This window comes from Lissotriton vulgaris, chromosome 5 (genome assembly GCF_964263255.1).
Source record: "Lissotriton vulgaris chromosome 5, aLisVul1.2, whole genome shotgun sequence".
Classification (NCBI taxonomy): Eukaryota; Metazoa; Chordata; class Amphibia; order Caudata; family Salamandridae; genus Lissotriton; species Lissotriton vulgaris.
The window spans coordinates 954,879,763-954,892,372 of record NC_141693.1 but is presented as its reverse complement, the minus strand read 5'-3'; the positions used below and the strand labels follow the sequence as shown (position 1 = coordinate 954,892,372).

General features: G+C 37.0%; 1 pseudogene; it reads right to left on the bottom strand.

The window, feature by feature from the left end:
* Window positions 1–5,891: 5,891 nt before the first annotated feature.
* Window positions 5,892–7,307, bottom strand: LOC147711829 (uncharacterized; annotated as a pseudogene).
* Between the last annotated feature and the right edge of the window lie 5,303 nt (window positions 7,308–12,610).

Genomic DNA, 12,610 nt, shown 5'->3' with positions numbered 1-12,610 from the left:
GTTTCTGTGCCTCCTCAGCGGCCCAGGTCAATGTTCTCCGGCCCCCGTGACCTGTTGTGGATCCTACTCACCCTGCTGCAGTGCCACCTAGGCTCCTCTCCTGTCCGCTGCTTTTCTCTGGGTCCAGGTCTGGTGGTCTCTCCACACTTGTGCCCCTACCTGTTTGTCAGGCGGCCTCTGGCGGCACAGTGTCTGCGCAATTGCCACTTCTTGGGGCCAGCTGTGGGTCCCTTCTGCGTCCATTGGCTCCGCCAGCACCACCCCCCATCCCGCACTTAGTGCCTCTCGACCTTTGTGACGCCCTGCCGCAGCAACCGGGCTGACTACTCACTTGGCCCCCTTCTCTGCCTGCGAAATGGGGAAGAAGGATCCCAATCAGCGCAAGTTGCAGTTTGACAAGGCCCCGGGCCCCACATCAGATTTCCCCTTGGACCCAGCAACTGGTGCCATGTGCTCTTATAATACGGAGAACTCTGCTTAATTGACCAAGGCCATGCTCATCGAAATGAGGACTGGCTTTAAATCCTTAGATAACAGATTTGACGATCTGGATAAGAAATTAGCAGATATGGGGGCGAGGATTCAAGTACACGACTGGAGGCTGGACGTGGTGGAATCAGGGTATCGGATATTGAGGATGGCTCTTCTTCCTCGCTAAAGCACCTGGACAGACTGGAAAAGATCCTCGAGGATGTGGCCATCAAGAATGAGGACCTGGAGGCCCGTAGCCGCAGAAACAACATCAGGATCATTGGAATTTCGGCGACGGCCTCCACTGGACTCGTGGACTGCTTCATAGAACGACTTCTCATAGAATTGTTCGGTAGAGACATGTTTACGCAGGGCTTCGTTGTTGAGCGGGCGCACCGGTCATTGGGCCCCCGGCCTCAGCCTGGTCTCCCCCCGCGCCCTCTCATTGCCATAATCATAAACTTTAGGGATTGTGACGCTGCTCTCCGTTCGGCTCAAGACATGGGTGATATCCAGTGGCAAGGAAGCAAGCTGTTCTTCTATCCTGACTTTACCATTATGGTTCAAGATGAACGGCGCAAATTTAATGGTGTAAAGGCGACCTTGAGGAACTTGGGCCTCAGATATGGCATGTTGTATCCGGCACTACTGAGGGTCAACGTGAATGGCAGAGCTCGTATCTTTGATACCCCCACTGAGGCACAGGAATTTTGTCATACTTACAAGGGGAGTTGCTCTGGAACTCCTTCTGACCCTAGTACTGTCTCTCCACCTCGAGGGGACTCCAGGCCAGTGTTGATCTGTTCTCAGAGCCTGGGACGGGCTGATTGCCATGATATATTATAGCTGTGTGCCACTGTTTTATCCCACGCTCACATCTTCTCCATTGTTTTTTAAAGTTATTTCGCTCTTGCCCGACTGCTGTGGCGTTGCCTCGCCCTACTGTGAATACCAAAGGTTTTTTGTTCCACATAACATTTTTGTTTTGTGCCTATCAGTCTCTTTTTGTGATTCGTATATTCACTTGGTTCTGTTGTTTCATCATGCAAAATGGGGTTTGCCTCTTTGTGGTTGTATTGAGGCTGGGTGGTGGGCGGGGAGTTATTTGCTTCATTTTTTTGTACACTTGGAATCTTTACTGGGAGGGTCGGTATGTGGCGAATTGATTTCATGCACTACAGTTTTTTTGCATTTTAGATTTTTGTCATGGTTAGCTTAGGTCAGCAGCCCGGGCCTTCCGGGCTATCTATGATGTCATGGAACGTCAGGGGTCTCAATAACTCTAAGAAATGTAGTCAAGTCCTTAATTATATTGTCCGACATAACATTGATATTATATTTCTGCAGGAGACGCATCTGTCCAATTCGGTCCCTTCCTCCGTCGCTAAAAGCTGAGGCCTTCACAGATTTTTCTCTAACTATAGCCGGTATTCCAGGGGAGTTGCCATATTTATACATAAAAGGGTCCTTTTTGCATTACACACGACTTTAGTGGATGTGGAGGGTCGGATGCTAATAGTTACAGGTACACTCCTGGGACATAAGGTCTCTTTTATTGGGGTTTACGGCCCGAACACTGACTCCCCCTCCTTTTTTCACGACCTGCACATACAGCTCCTTTCACTGGATCCGGGATTATTAATAATGGGAGGGGCAACTTCAATTTGCTGCTTGACCCTTCTAGGGATAGTACTTCCACCTCACCTGACACCAATCCACGCTCCCGGCACACCCTGCGTGACATTTGCTCTCAATTCTCACTGATAGATATCGAGAGGCAACTGCACCCTGGTCTTCCCGACTTCACTCACTATTCTGGGTTCCACAACACCTGGACTAGGATAGACTATTGGTTAGTCTCCCCGGGGCTCTCGGGCTGGGTGGATGGTCTCCTCACCCTTCCCCGTTTTCTTTTGGACCACTCTCCTGTTGTTCTCAAGTTACTAATTCCCAAACCAGGCGGCTTCGAGCGACAGTGGCGCTTTCCCGGGAAGGCGTTAGCTGACCCGATTTCCTTGAGGGGTCCAAGAAGCCATTGAGGAGTACTTTGAGCTCAACACTGGCTCTGTGGATACCTGGGCGGTTCTGTGGGAGGGATTCAAGGCCTACATAAGAGGCATATGGATAGCTAAGCATGCTGGGGTGCTCAGGGACTTACCCTCAACATTAAATAGGATTGAAAAAGACATTGCTGTTGTGTACTGGGAACTATTGATCGCCACGTCCGATAGGGTCGAGGCCAAACGGGAAACAACCATTACAACGCAAGTATTACAATGCAGTGCTATTACAACGCAACTATTACAACGCAAGTTCTATTACAACGCATGTTTTTACAACGCATGCTTTTACAACGCGGGTGCTATTACAACGCATGCTTTTACATCGTAAATATATTTAATTAAATTTTTAAATGTAAATGTAAAATTACAGAGGCCGTTTTGAACTTATAATTTAATATGTATAAATATTAATAAATGTTGGTAAAATGTTGGAATAATAAATGTAATTAGAAGAATTAATACATAGGAATATTTTTAGAAAATAATAAAATATAAAATTAATACATTTTAATAAATGTTTGAAAATTGAATTTAATAAGAAGAATTAATACTCAGGTATCCTTTATGAAAATATATTTGTTTTTACTATGTTTAATTTCTAATTATTATTCAATTTTTAATTTTCAAAATATTAAAATGTATTGTTTAATTTTAGTAATTTATTTTATATTAATTTAAAATAATACTTAGGTATTTATTTTTATTTTTGTAAAATATTTTAATAAATAATACTCTGGTAGTTTTTAATGTAGAAAATAGTGTTTATTTTATTTTAAAATTATTAGTAATTTTCTGCTGGAAAATATGGTTAATAAAAATTAAGTATCTACATTTTTTAAATATTTTTAACATTTTGGTAAAATGTTGGAAAAATGAATTTGATTTGAAGAATAAATACTCAGGTATCTTTATTGAAAATATTAAAATTTTAAATTAATAAATATTAATATTTGTTGGAAAAATGAATTTAAATAGAAGTATTAATACTCAGGTATCTTTTTAGAAAATATGTTTGTTTTAACTATATTTAATATCAAATTATTATTTATTTTTTAATTTACAAAATATTAAAATGTAATGTTGAATATTAGAAATTTAATTTATATTAAAATAAAATTATTCTTAGGTATTTATATTTATTTTTAATAAATATTTAAAAAAATAATACCCTGGTAATTTTTATAATAGAAAATAGAGTTTTAATTATTTTTAAAATTATTATTAATTTTTGGAAGGAAAATAAGGTTATTAAAAAATAAGTATTAATATTTCTATAATATTTAAAATATTTTGGAATTTTAATAAATGTTAGGAATATTTTAAGATACATTTTTAGTAAATTTCCCATGGTTTCACATTGATTCCAATGGACGGTTTAGTCCTTCATTTATTTCAATGACTACTCTATAGTAACCCGCGGAACTGATTAGCAAGGTCGAAAAACAACAGAAGAAGGAGGGAGAAGATGGAAACAAGTCTAGCATACTGGTAATTGATAATAAACATAATTTATAGTAGTCATAATTTAATTTATAAAGTCACATTTATTAAAAATAAAAGTAGAAAGACCATGACTTTATTGTTTTAGTTTGCTTTATTTTATTAAAAAAAAATTTTTTTTTAAATATATTTTTTTATTAACATTCTCCATATTTTTGTAACATTTTATGTTTCGAAATAATATTTTAACATTTTTTTATTATAAGTAAAATAAATGTTTAGTAAATAGTCCTTTTTTTATCTTGGTAGATTTTGATCACGTCGTTACGTTAACGTCGACGTAAGCGGCCATCTTGGATTGCATCGATTGCTGGAAGCTGATCTGCGCTAAAGGTAGGAAACTTAAATAACTTTATTTAAAGTAAAAAATAGATAAAAATGTATATATATTGTAATGAAAGGATAAGGAGAGGTTGCGGATGAAAAAAAAAGTTGTATAGTGTTTGTTTTCAGCATGTCGCCGAACATTTTACTTGTATATGCCTTCGTCGGGTTATGTTACGATTAAAGTTATGGGTAAAGATTGAAAAATAAGTAAGTGATTAAATAATAGAAAACATTTTGAATGTTTAATGTTTTGTGTAGAGATAGAAATGTATTGCTATTGAAGTTTTGTAGAAGAGAAATAGGATAGTTTTGTTATTTTGGCAAAATGATTGCCTTTGGCTTGCTTGGTAATAATGAAAACTGGTTTTTTGAATTGCAAGTGGGAAAAAAGAAGGGAGATGCATTTAATTAAATTGTTGTGCTTTTCGTTTTTGAGGTTTGATTGGTTGCTTTGGTTTATTATTTAATAGGCCAGCAATTTAAAGGAATTATTTTGCGTGTTGTTTTTTGGAAAAAATGGAATGTGATACAATATGAATTAGATGTTACATAACCTTAAAAATTAATTTACAGGTTGGGAACGTTACATTTTGCTATAAGGGATTTTTTTGAAAAAAAGAAGAATGCAAAAGGGTTTGGGTATCGAAGACGGATTTGTTGGAATGTGATACAATATCATTTAGTTAGCGAGAAAAAATCTAGTTAGGATGTGATGTTACATAACCTTAAAAATTAAATTACAGGTTGGGAACGTCACATTTTGCTGTAAGGGATTTTTGAAAAAAAGAAGAATGCAAAAGGATTCGGGTAACGAAGACGAATTTGTTTTCAAGAATTTAATTTTTCTGTTTGAAAAAGTACAGAAAAAAGAAAAAAAAATGAAACAATTATGTTATGTCAATGGATGTTTTTTATGGGACTTAAATTATTTTTTTACTTGTAAAGAAGAATGCTTTACTCAGAAAATGCATTAAATTATCGATTTTGAAATTACAAATTGAAAAAGTATCGATTCGAAAAACAGTAATTGAAAAATATTCTGATTTTTGGAGGTATAAATTTTAGAGGTAAGAACATTGTTCTTTTTTTCACAATTGGAAAAAATATGTCAAATATTTAAATCAACACTTTTTTCAAAAAACTAGTTTTTTTACTAAATAAATTTCAAGCCAGCATCACTTTGGAAAAAAATAAGTGGTGAGGAAGGAAAGGATATTTATAATGGAACGTTCAAAATGTTTTCAAAAGTAAATATATTCCATTTTAAATTTAATGGATAAAAAATGTTATTTAAACATAAAAGAAGGAGAAGAGTGACTTATCTTTGGATTGTAAGGGTTTTTTTTTTGAAAAAATTACTAATGGATTAGTCTACATTTGTAAATGGTGGAACAGAAAAAAAGAAGACTTCTTAAGGTAAGGGAACCCGACGAAAATTAATTTTAAAATTGTTTAAAAAAATGCCAATTGAATTAAATGTGTAAAAAATAATTTAAGGACAAAGCAGGAAAGTAAGTTTGTGAGAATTGATTAGAAATGTAATATGTTAGCAACATTTTCCAGGTAGTCTAATGCCACACTCAACGAAAATTGTTGAAGTACTGTAAATAGTCTCTCGGACATCTCCTTTGTTTGTTTTGAAGGTCGTGGATTTAGGCTACCTGTTAATGCCTGTGCATGTCTCATTTCTTGAAAACTTTGCTCCTTCTTCAAAGGTTTCAAAAAAGAGTAGAAATTTGGATGATGTTTCCCAATTGTATGACTGAAGGAGTTGTGCCATCCCTCTATGGCATTGTTTGTTTTGGCACCTCCTTCCAAGCAGGTTGAGTAGCAGTTCCACCACTCCACATGGAAACGTGGCTTCCTCCTGCGACCTGATCTGCTTAGACGCCCAATCCATGTGTCCTCAAAGTAATTTAACAAGGGTGCCAATTTTTCTTCATTTTCGACATAATATTCTGATTCAGAAATTGCAGTGTATTACTCGTCTACGCTTTCAGGAGGTACAAAACAAAGTGCTGTTAATTTCTTTAATTCAACCTGTAGTTTGCTATCTGAGCAGTAATCTGTAACCAGGGATGTTTTTTGTAATTTACGCCAATATGCCTGGGAAAAATGAAAACAACATCCCTGAATTTGGGTATCCACGTATATTTTGTTGATCACATTGATCATAGTCAACGCAAAATCTATAATGATTTTCCTAGGACTTTTTCCAGATGTTTTCTCTTTAATCACTGTCAAAAATTCAGTGTAGGTTGCAGATTAATTATCTGGTAGCAAACTATACACTAAGGGAACTACATTTTTGTTAATCTGTGCATGAATGCTGTAAATTTGTGTGAAAGGATGGGGCGTACATTTAAACGTCCCATCCATCATCCAAATTTCAGTATTCTCTAATTTAAAAAGGTTGCGGGGAGTGCTAAATATTAGAATACGTTTAAGAGGGTTTTGGTTGTCATAGAGTAAGAAAGGTTCATTAGAGAAAGAAAGAGTAAGTTCGTGAGGAATAATTATGTCTGCAAAAGTTTGAGGGGTAACTGTGTGAGTGTTACTTGCCTGCTTTTTACGTTGAATAATTCTACGCAAATTGGGTATAGTAGGCATATTACAAGAAATATGTCCAGGGACATGTTGTGCAACCTCTCTTAAAATTTGACCAGGAGTTTCATTGGAGGTGGATGCAATATCTTTCATTTTGTTTATTGTTTCACGTATTTCTATCTCCATTGCAGAGGCAGAGTGGTTATGTTCAGTTGTTTTGATTACGTTGTCACCAACAGTAACCGCTCTGCCGCTGCAATGGGAAGAATAATATTGCACACACCTCCAATGTCTCCTTGGTTCACTTATCCTTTCATTACAATATATATATCCACAATGTTTGAGAAGTCTGTTTCCTTTCCTTGATTTAGTGTGAGATGCTGTGGCCTGGCTTGACATTATCTGTTGAAAAAATGAAATGAGAAAAAAAATTACTATGTTTTTCTATGTTTTTGTTTTATATTTTTGAATTGTATATTTATTTTCTTATTTATACAAGTTTTTGGAGTTAGAATAGTAGGTGGCACCCCTACACTATCCAGCACTTACCCTACTCATGCACTTTCCTGGAGTTAGAATAGTTAGTGGCACCCCTACACTAACCAGCACTTACCCTACTGATGCACTTTCCTGGAGTTAGAATAGTTAGTGGCACCCCTACTCTATCCAGCACTTACCCTACTGATGCACTTTCCTGGAGTTAGAATAGTAAGTGGCACCCCTACACTATCCAGCACTTACAATACTGATGCACTTTCTGGAGTTATAATACTAATTGGTACCTCTACATTATCCTGCACTTACCCTACTGATGCACTTTCCTGGAGTTAGAATAGTAAGTGGCACCCCTACACTATCCAGCACTTACCATACTGATGCACTTTCATGGAGTTAGAATAGTAAGTAGCACCCCTACACTATCCAGCACTTACCATACTGATGCACTTTCCTGGAGTTAGAATAGTTAGTGGCACCTCTACTCTATCCATCACTTACCCTACTGATGCACTTTCCTGGAGTTAGAATAGTAAGTGGCACCCCTACACTATCCAGCACTTACCATACTGATGCACTTTCCTGGAGTTACAATACTAAGTGGCACCCTTACACTATCCAGCACTTACCATACTGATGCACTTTCCTGGAGTTATAATAGTAATTGGTACCTCTACATTATCCTGCACTTACGCTACTGATGCACTTTCCTGGAGTTAGAATAGTAAGTGGCACCCCTACACTATCCAGCACTTACCATACTGATGCACTTTCCTGGAGTTAGAATAGTTAGTGGCACCCCTACTCTATCCAGCATTTACTCTACTGATGCACTTTCTTGGAGTTAGAATAGTAAGTGGCACCCCTACACTATCCAGCACTTACCATACTGATGCACTTTCCTGGAGTTACAATACTAAGTGGCACCCCTACACTATCCAGCACTTACCCTACTGATGCACTTTCCTGGAGGTATAATAGTAATTGGTACCTCTACATTATCCTGCACTTACCCTACTGATGCACTTCTCTGGAGTTAGAATAGTAGGTGGCAACCCCTACACTATCCAGCACTTACCATACTGATGCACTTTCCTGGAGTTAGAATAGTTAGTGACACCCCTACTCTATCCAGCACTTACTCTACTGATGCCCTTTTTCTGGAGTTAGAATAGTAAGTGGCACCCCTATACTATCCAGCACTTACCATACTGATGCACTTTCCTGGAGTTAGAATAGTTAGTGGCACCCCTACTCTATCCAGCACTTACTCTACTGATGCACTTTCCTGGAGTTAGCATAGTAATTGGCACCTCTACACTATCCAGCACTTATCCTACTGATGCACTTTCCTGGAGATAGAATAGTAAGTGGCACCCCTACACTATCCAGCACTTACCCAATTGATGCACCTTCCTCGATTTACAATAGTCAGTGATACCTCTAAAAAATTCATTACTGACACTATAGAGGCTCTTTATTTGCTTTTTATAAACTTTTCAAATCAACTTTTGCAATTTATTTTACGGATTAGATGTGTTTATATTTATAAATTACCTTTGGTTTTTGGAGTTTTCTTCTTTGTTTTCTTCTTAGTCTTCAAACTTCCTTTTGTATGGGCTTCTTTCTTGATTGTTCTTTCGAGTTTTCCTTTCTGGTTTGGCTCTAAAAAAACAATTGGAGAATGTTTTATATGTTTTCTAAATGTTTCATGTTTATTTGATTTTTGAAGTTTTTGATGGTGTGTAAAATTACAACATTATTGTGTTTTATTTTAATTTTAAACACTGTATTATCACTGTTTCAATTTTTCTAACTGTTTCATCTTTCTGGAATTACAATAGTAATTGGTACTCCTTCACTATTCCGCACTTACTTTACTGATGCATTTTTCTGGAGTTAGAATAGTAATTGGCACCCCTTCACTATTCAGAATTTACTTTACTGATGCACTTTCCCGGAGTTAGGATAGTAAGTGGCACCCCTACACTATCCAGCACTTACCCTACTCATGCACTTTCCTGGAGTTAGAATAGTAAGTGGCACCTCTACACTATCTAGCACTTACCCTACTGATGTACTTTCTTGGAGTTAAAATAGTAAGTGGCACCCCTACACTATCCAGCACTTACCCTACTCATGCACTTTCCTGGAGTAAGAATAGTAAGTGACACCCCTACACTATCCAGCACTTATCCTACTGATGCACTTTCTTGGAGTTACAATACTAAGTGGCACCCCTACACTATCCAGCACTTACCATACTGATGCACTTTCCTGGAGTTAGAATAGTAAGTGGCGCCCCTACACTATCCAGCACTTACCCTACTGATGCACTTTCCTGGAGTTAGAAATTTAGTGGCACTTCTACACTATCCAGCACTTACTTTACTGATGCACTTTCCTGGAGTTAGGATAGTAAGTGGCACTTCTACACTTTTTAGCACTTACCCTACTGATGCACTTTCTTGGAGTTAGAATAGTAAGTTGCATCCTACACTATCCAGTACTTACCATACTCATGCACCTTCCTGGAGTAAGAATAGTAAGTGATACTTCTAAAAATGTCATCACTTACTCTACTGTGGCTCTTTATTTGCTTTTTACAAACTTTTCAAATCAACTTTTGCAATTCATTTTGCGGATTACATGTGTTTATCTTTATAAATTACCTTTGGTTTTTGGAGTTTGCTTCTTTGTCTTCTTCCTGGTCTTCTGACTTGTTTTTGTTTGGGCTTTTTTGTTGATTGCTCTTTCGAGTTTTGCTTTTCTAGTTTGGCTTTAAAAAAATATTTGGAGAATGTTTTATATGTTTTCTAAATGTTTCATGTGCATTTCATTTTAGAAGTTTTTGATGGTGTGCATAATTACAAAATTATTGTGCTTTTATTTAATTTTTAACACTGTATTATCACTGTTTAATTTTTTTCAAATTGCCTCATCTTTCTGGAATTAGAATACTTAGTGGCACCCCTACACTAGTCAGCATTAAATCTACTGATGCTCTTTCCTGGAGTTATGATAGTAATTGGCACCTCTACACTATCTAGCACTTACCTTACTGATGTACTTTCTTTGAGTTAGAATAGTAAGTGGCACCCCTAAACTATCCAGCACTTACCCTACTCATGCACTTTCCTGGAGTAAGAATAGTAAGTGGCACCCCTATACAATCCAGCACTTACCCTACTGATGCACTTTCTTGGAGTTACAATACTAAGTGGCACCCCTACACTATCTAGCACTTACCATACTGATGCACTTTCCTGGAGTTAGAATAGTAAGTGGCACCCTTACACTATCCAGCACTTACCCTATTGATGCACTTTCCTGGAGTTAGAATAGTTAGTGGCACTTCTACACTATCCAACACTTACTTTACTGATGCACTTTCCTGGAGTTAGGATAGTAAGTGGCACCCCTACACTATCCAGCACTTACCCTACTCATGCACTTTCCTGGAGTAAGAATAGTAAGTGGCACCCCTATACTATCCAGCACTTACCCTACTGATGCACTTTTTTGGAGTTACAATACTAAGTGGCATCCCTACACTATCCAGTACTTACCATACTAATGCACTTTCCTGGAGTTAGAATAGTAAGTGGCACCCTTACACTATCCAGCACTTACCCTATTGATGCACTTTCCTGGAGTTAGAATAGTTAGTGGCACTTCTACACTATCCAGCACTTACTTTACTGATGCACTTTCCTGGAGTTAGGATAGTAAGTGGCACTTCTACACTTTTTAGCACTTATCCTACTGATGCACTTTTCTGGTGTTAGAATAGTAAGTGGCACCCTTACACTATCCAGCATTTAACCTATTGATGTACCTTCCTGGAGTTAGAATAGTAAGTGATACTTCTAAAAATGTCATCACTTACTCTACTGTGGCTCTTTATTTGCTTTTTACAAACTTTTCAAATCAACTTTTGTAATTCATTTTGCGGATTACATGTGTTTATATTTATAAATTGCCTTTGGTTTTTGGAGTTTGCTTCTTTGTCTTCTTCCTGGTCTTCTAACTTGTTTTTGTATGTGCTTCTTTCTTGATTGCTCTTTTGAGTTTTGTTTTTCTGGTTTGGCTCTAAAAAACAATTGGATAATGTTTTCTAAATGTTTCATGTGCATTTCATTTTAGAAGTTTTTGATGGTGTGCATAATTACAACATTATTGTGCTTTTATTTAATTTTAAACACTGTATTATCACTGTTTAATTTTTTTCAAATTGCCTCATCTTTCTGGAATTAGAATACTTAGTGGCACCCCTACACTAGCCAGCATTAAATCTACTGATGCTCTTTCCTGGAGTTAGGATAGTAATTGGCACCTCTACACTATCTAGCACTTACCATACTGATGTACTTTCTTGGAGTTAGAATAGTAAGTGGCACCCCTACACTATCCAGCACTTACCCTACTGATGCACTTTCCTGGAGTTAGACTAGTTAATGGCTCTTCTACACTATCCAGCACTTACTTTACTGATGCACTTTCCTGGAGTTAGAATAGTAAGTGGCACCCCTACACTATCCAGCACTTACCCTACTGATACACTTTCTTGGAGTTAGAATAGTAAGTGGCACCCCTACACTATCCAGCACTTACCCTACTCATGCACTTTCCTGGAGTAAGAATAGTAAGTGGCACCCCTACACTATCCTGCATTTACACTTCTGATGCACTTTCTTGGAGTTAGAATAGTAAATGGTACTACTTCAATATCCAGCACTTACCATACTAATGCACTTTTCTTGAGTTTGGATAGTAAGTGGCACCCTTACACTATACTGCATTTACCCTACTGATGCACTTCCTGGAGTTAGAATAGTAAGTGGCACTTCTACACTATCCAGCACTTACCCTACTGATACACTTTCCTGGAGTTAGAATAGTAAGTGCCACCTTTACAGTATCCAGCACTTACCTTACTGATAATCCTAGTTTTTTGATATGTTTTTCTTTGACTTTCTTTGTCAACTGGTATTCTCAGTTTTTGTTCTTGTTTGCAGTGCTTCACAAGATACATTTTAGTATCTAAAATGTATTTAAAACATTGTATGAAAATCTGTTTTCTATTGATTGTGATCTAGTGATAACTGACAAGTTTTAAATAATAAATGATTGTTATTTTCAAAACATCACATACTTTCTTACTGCTGCATTTTTATTGTGTAGGAATTCTAATTAATTTTACAAAT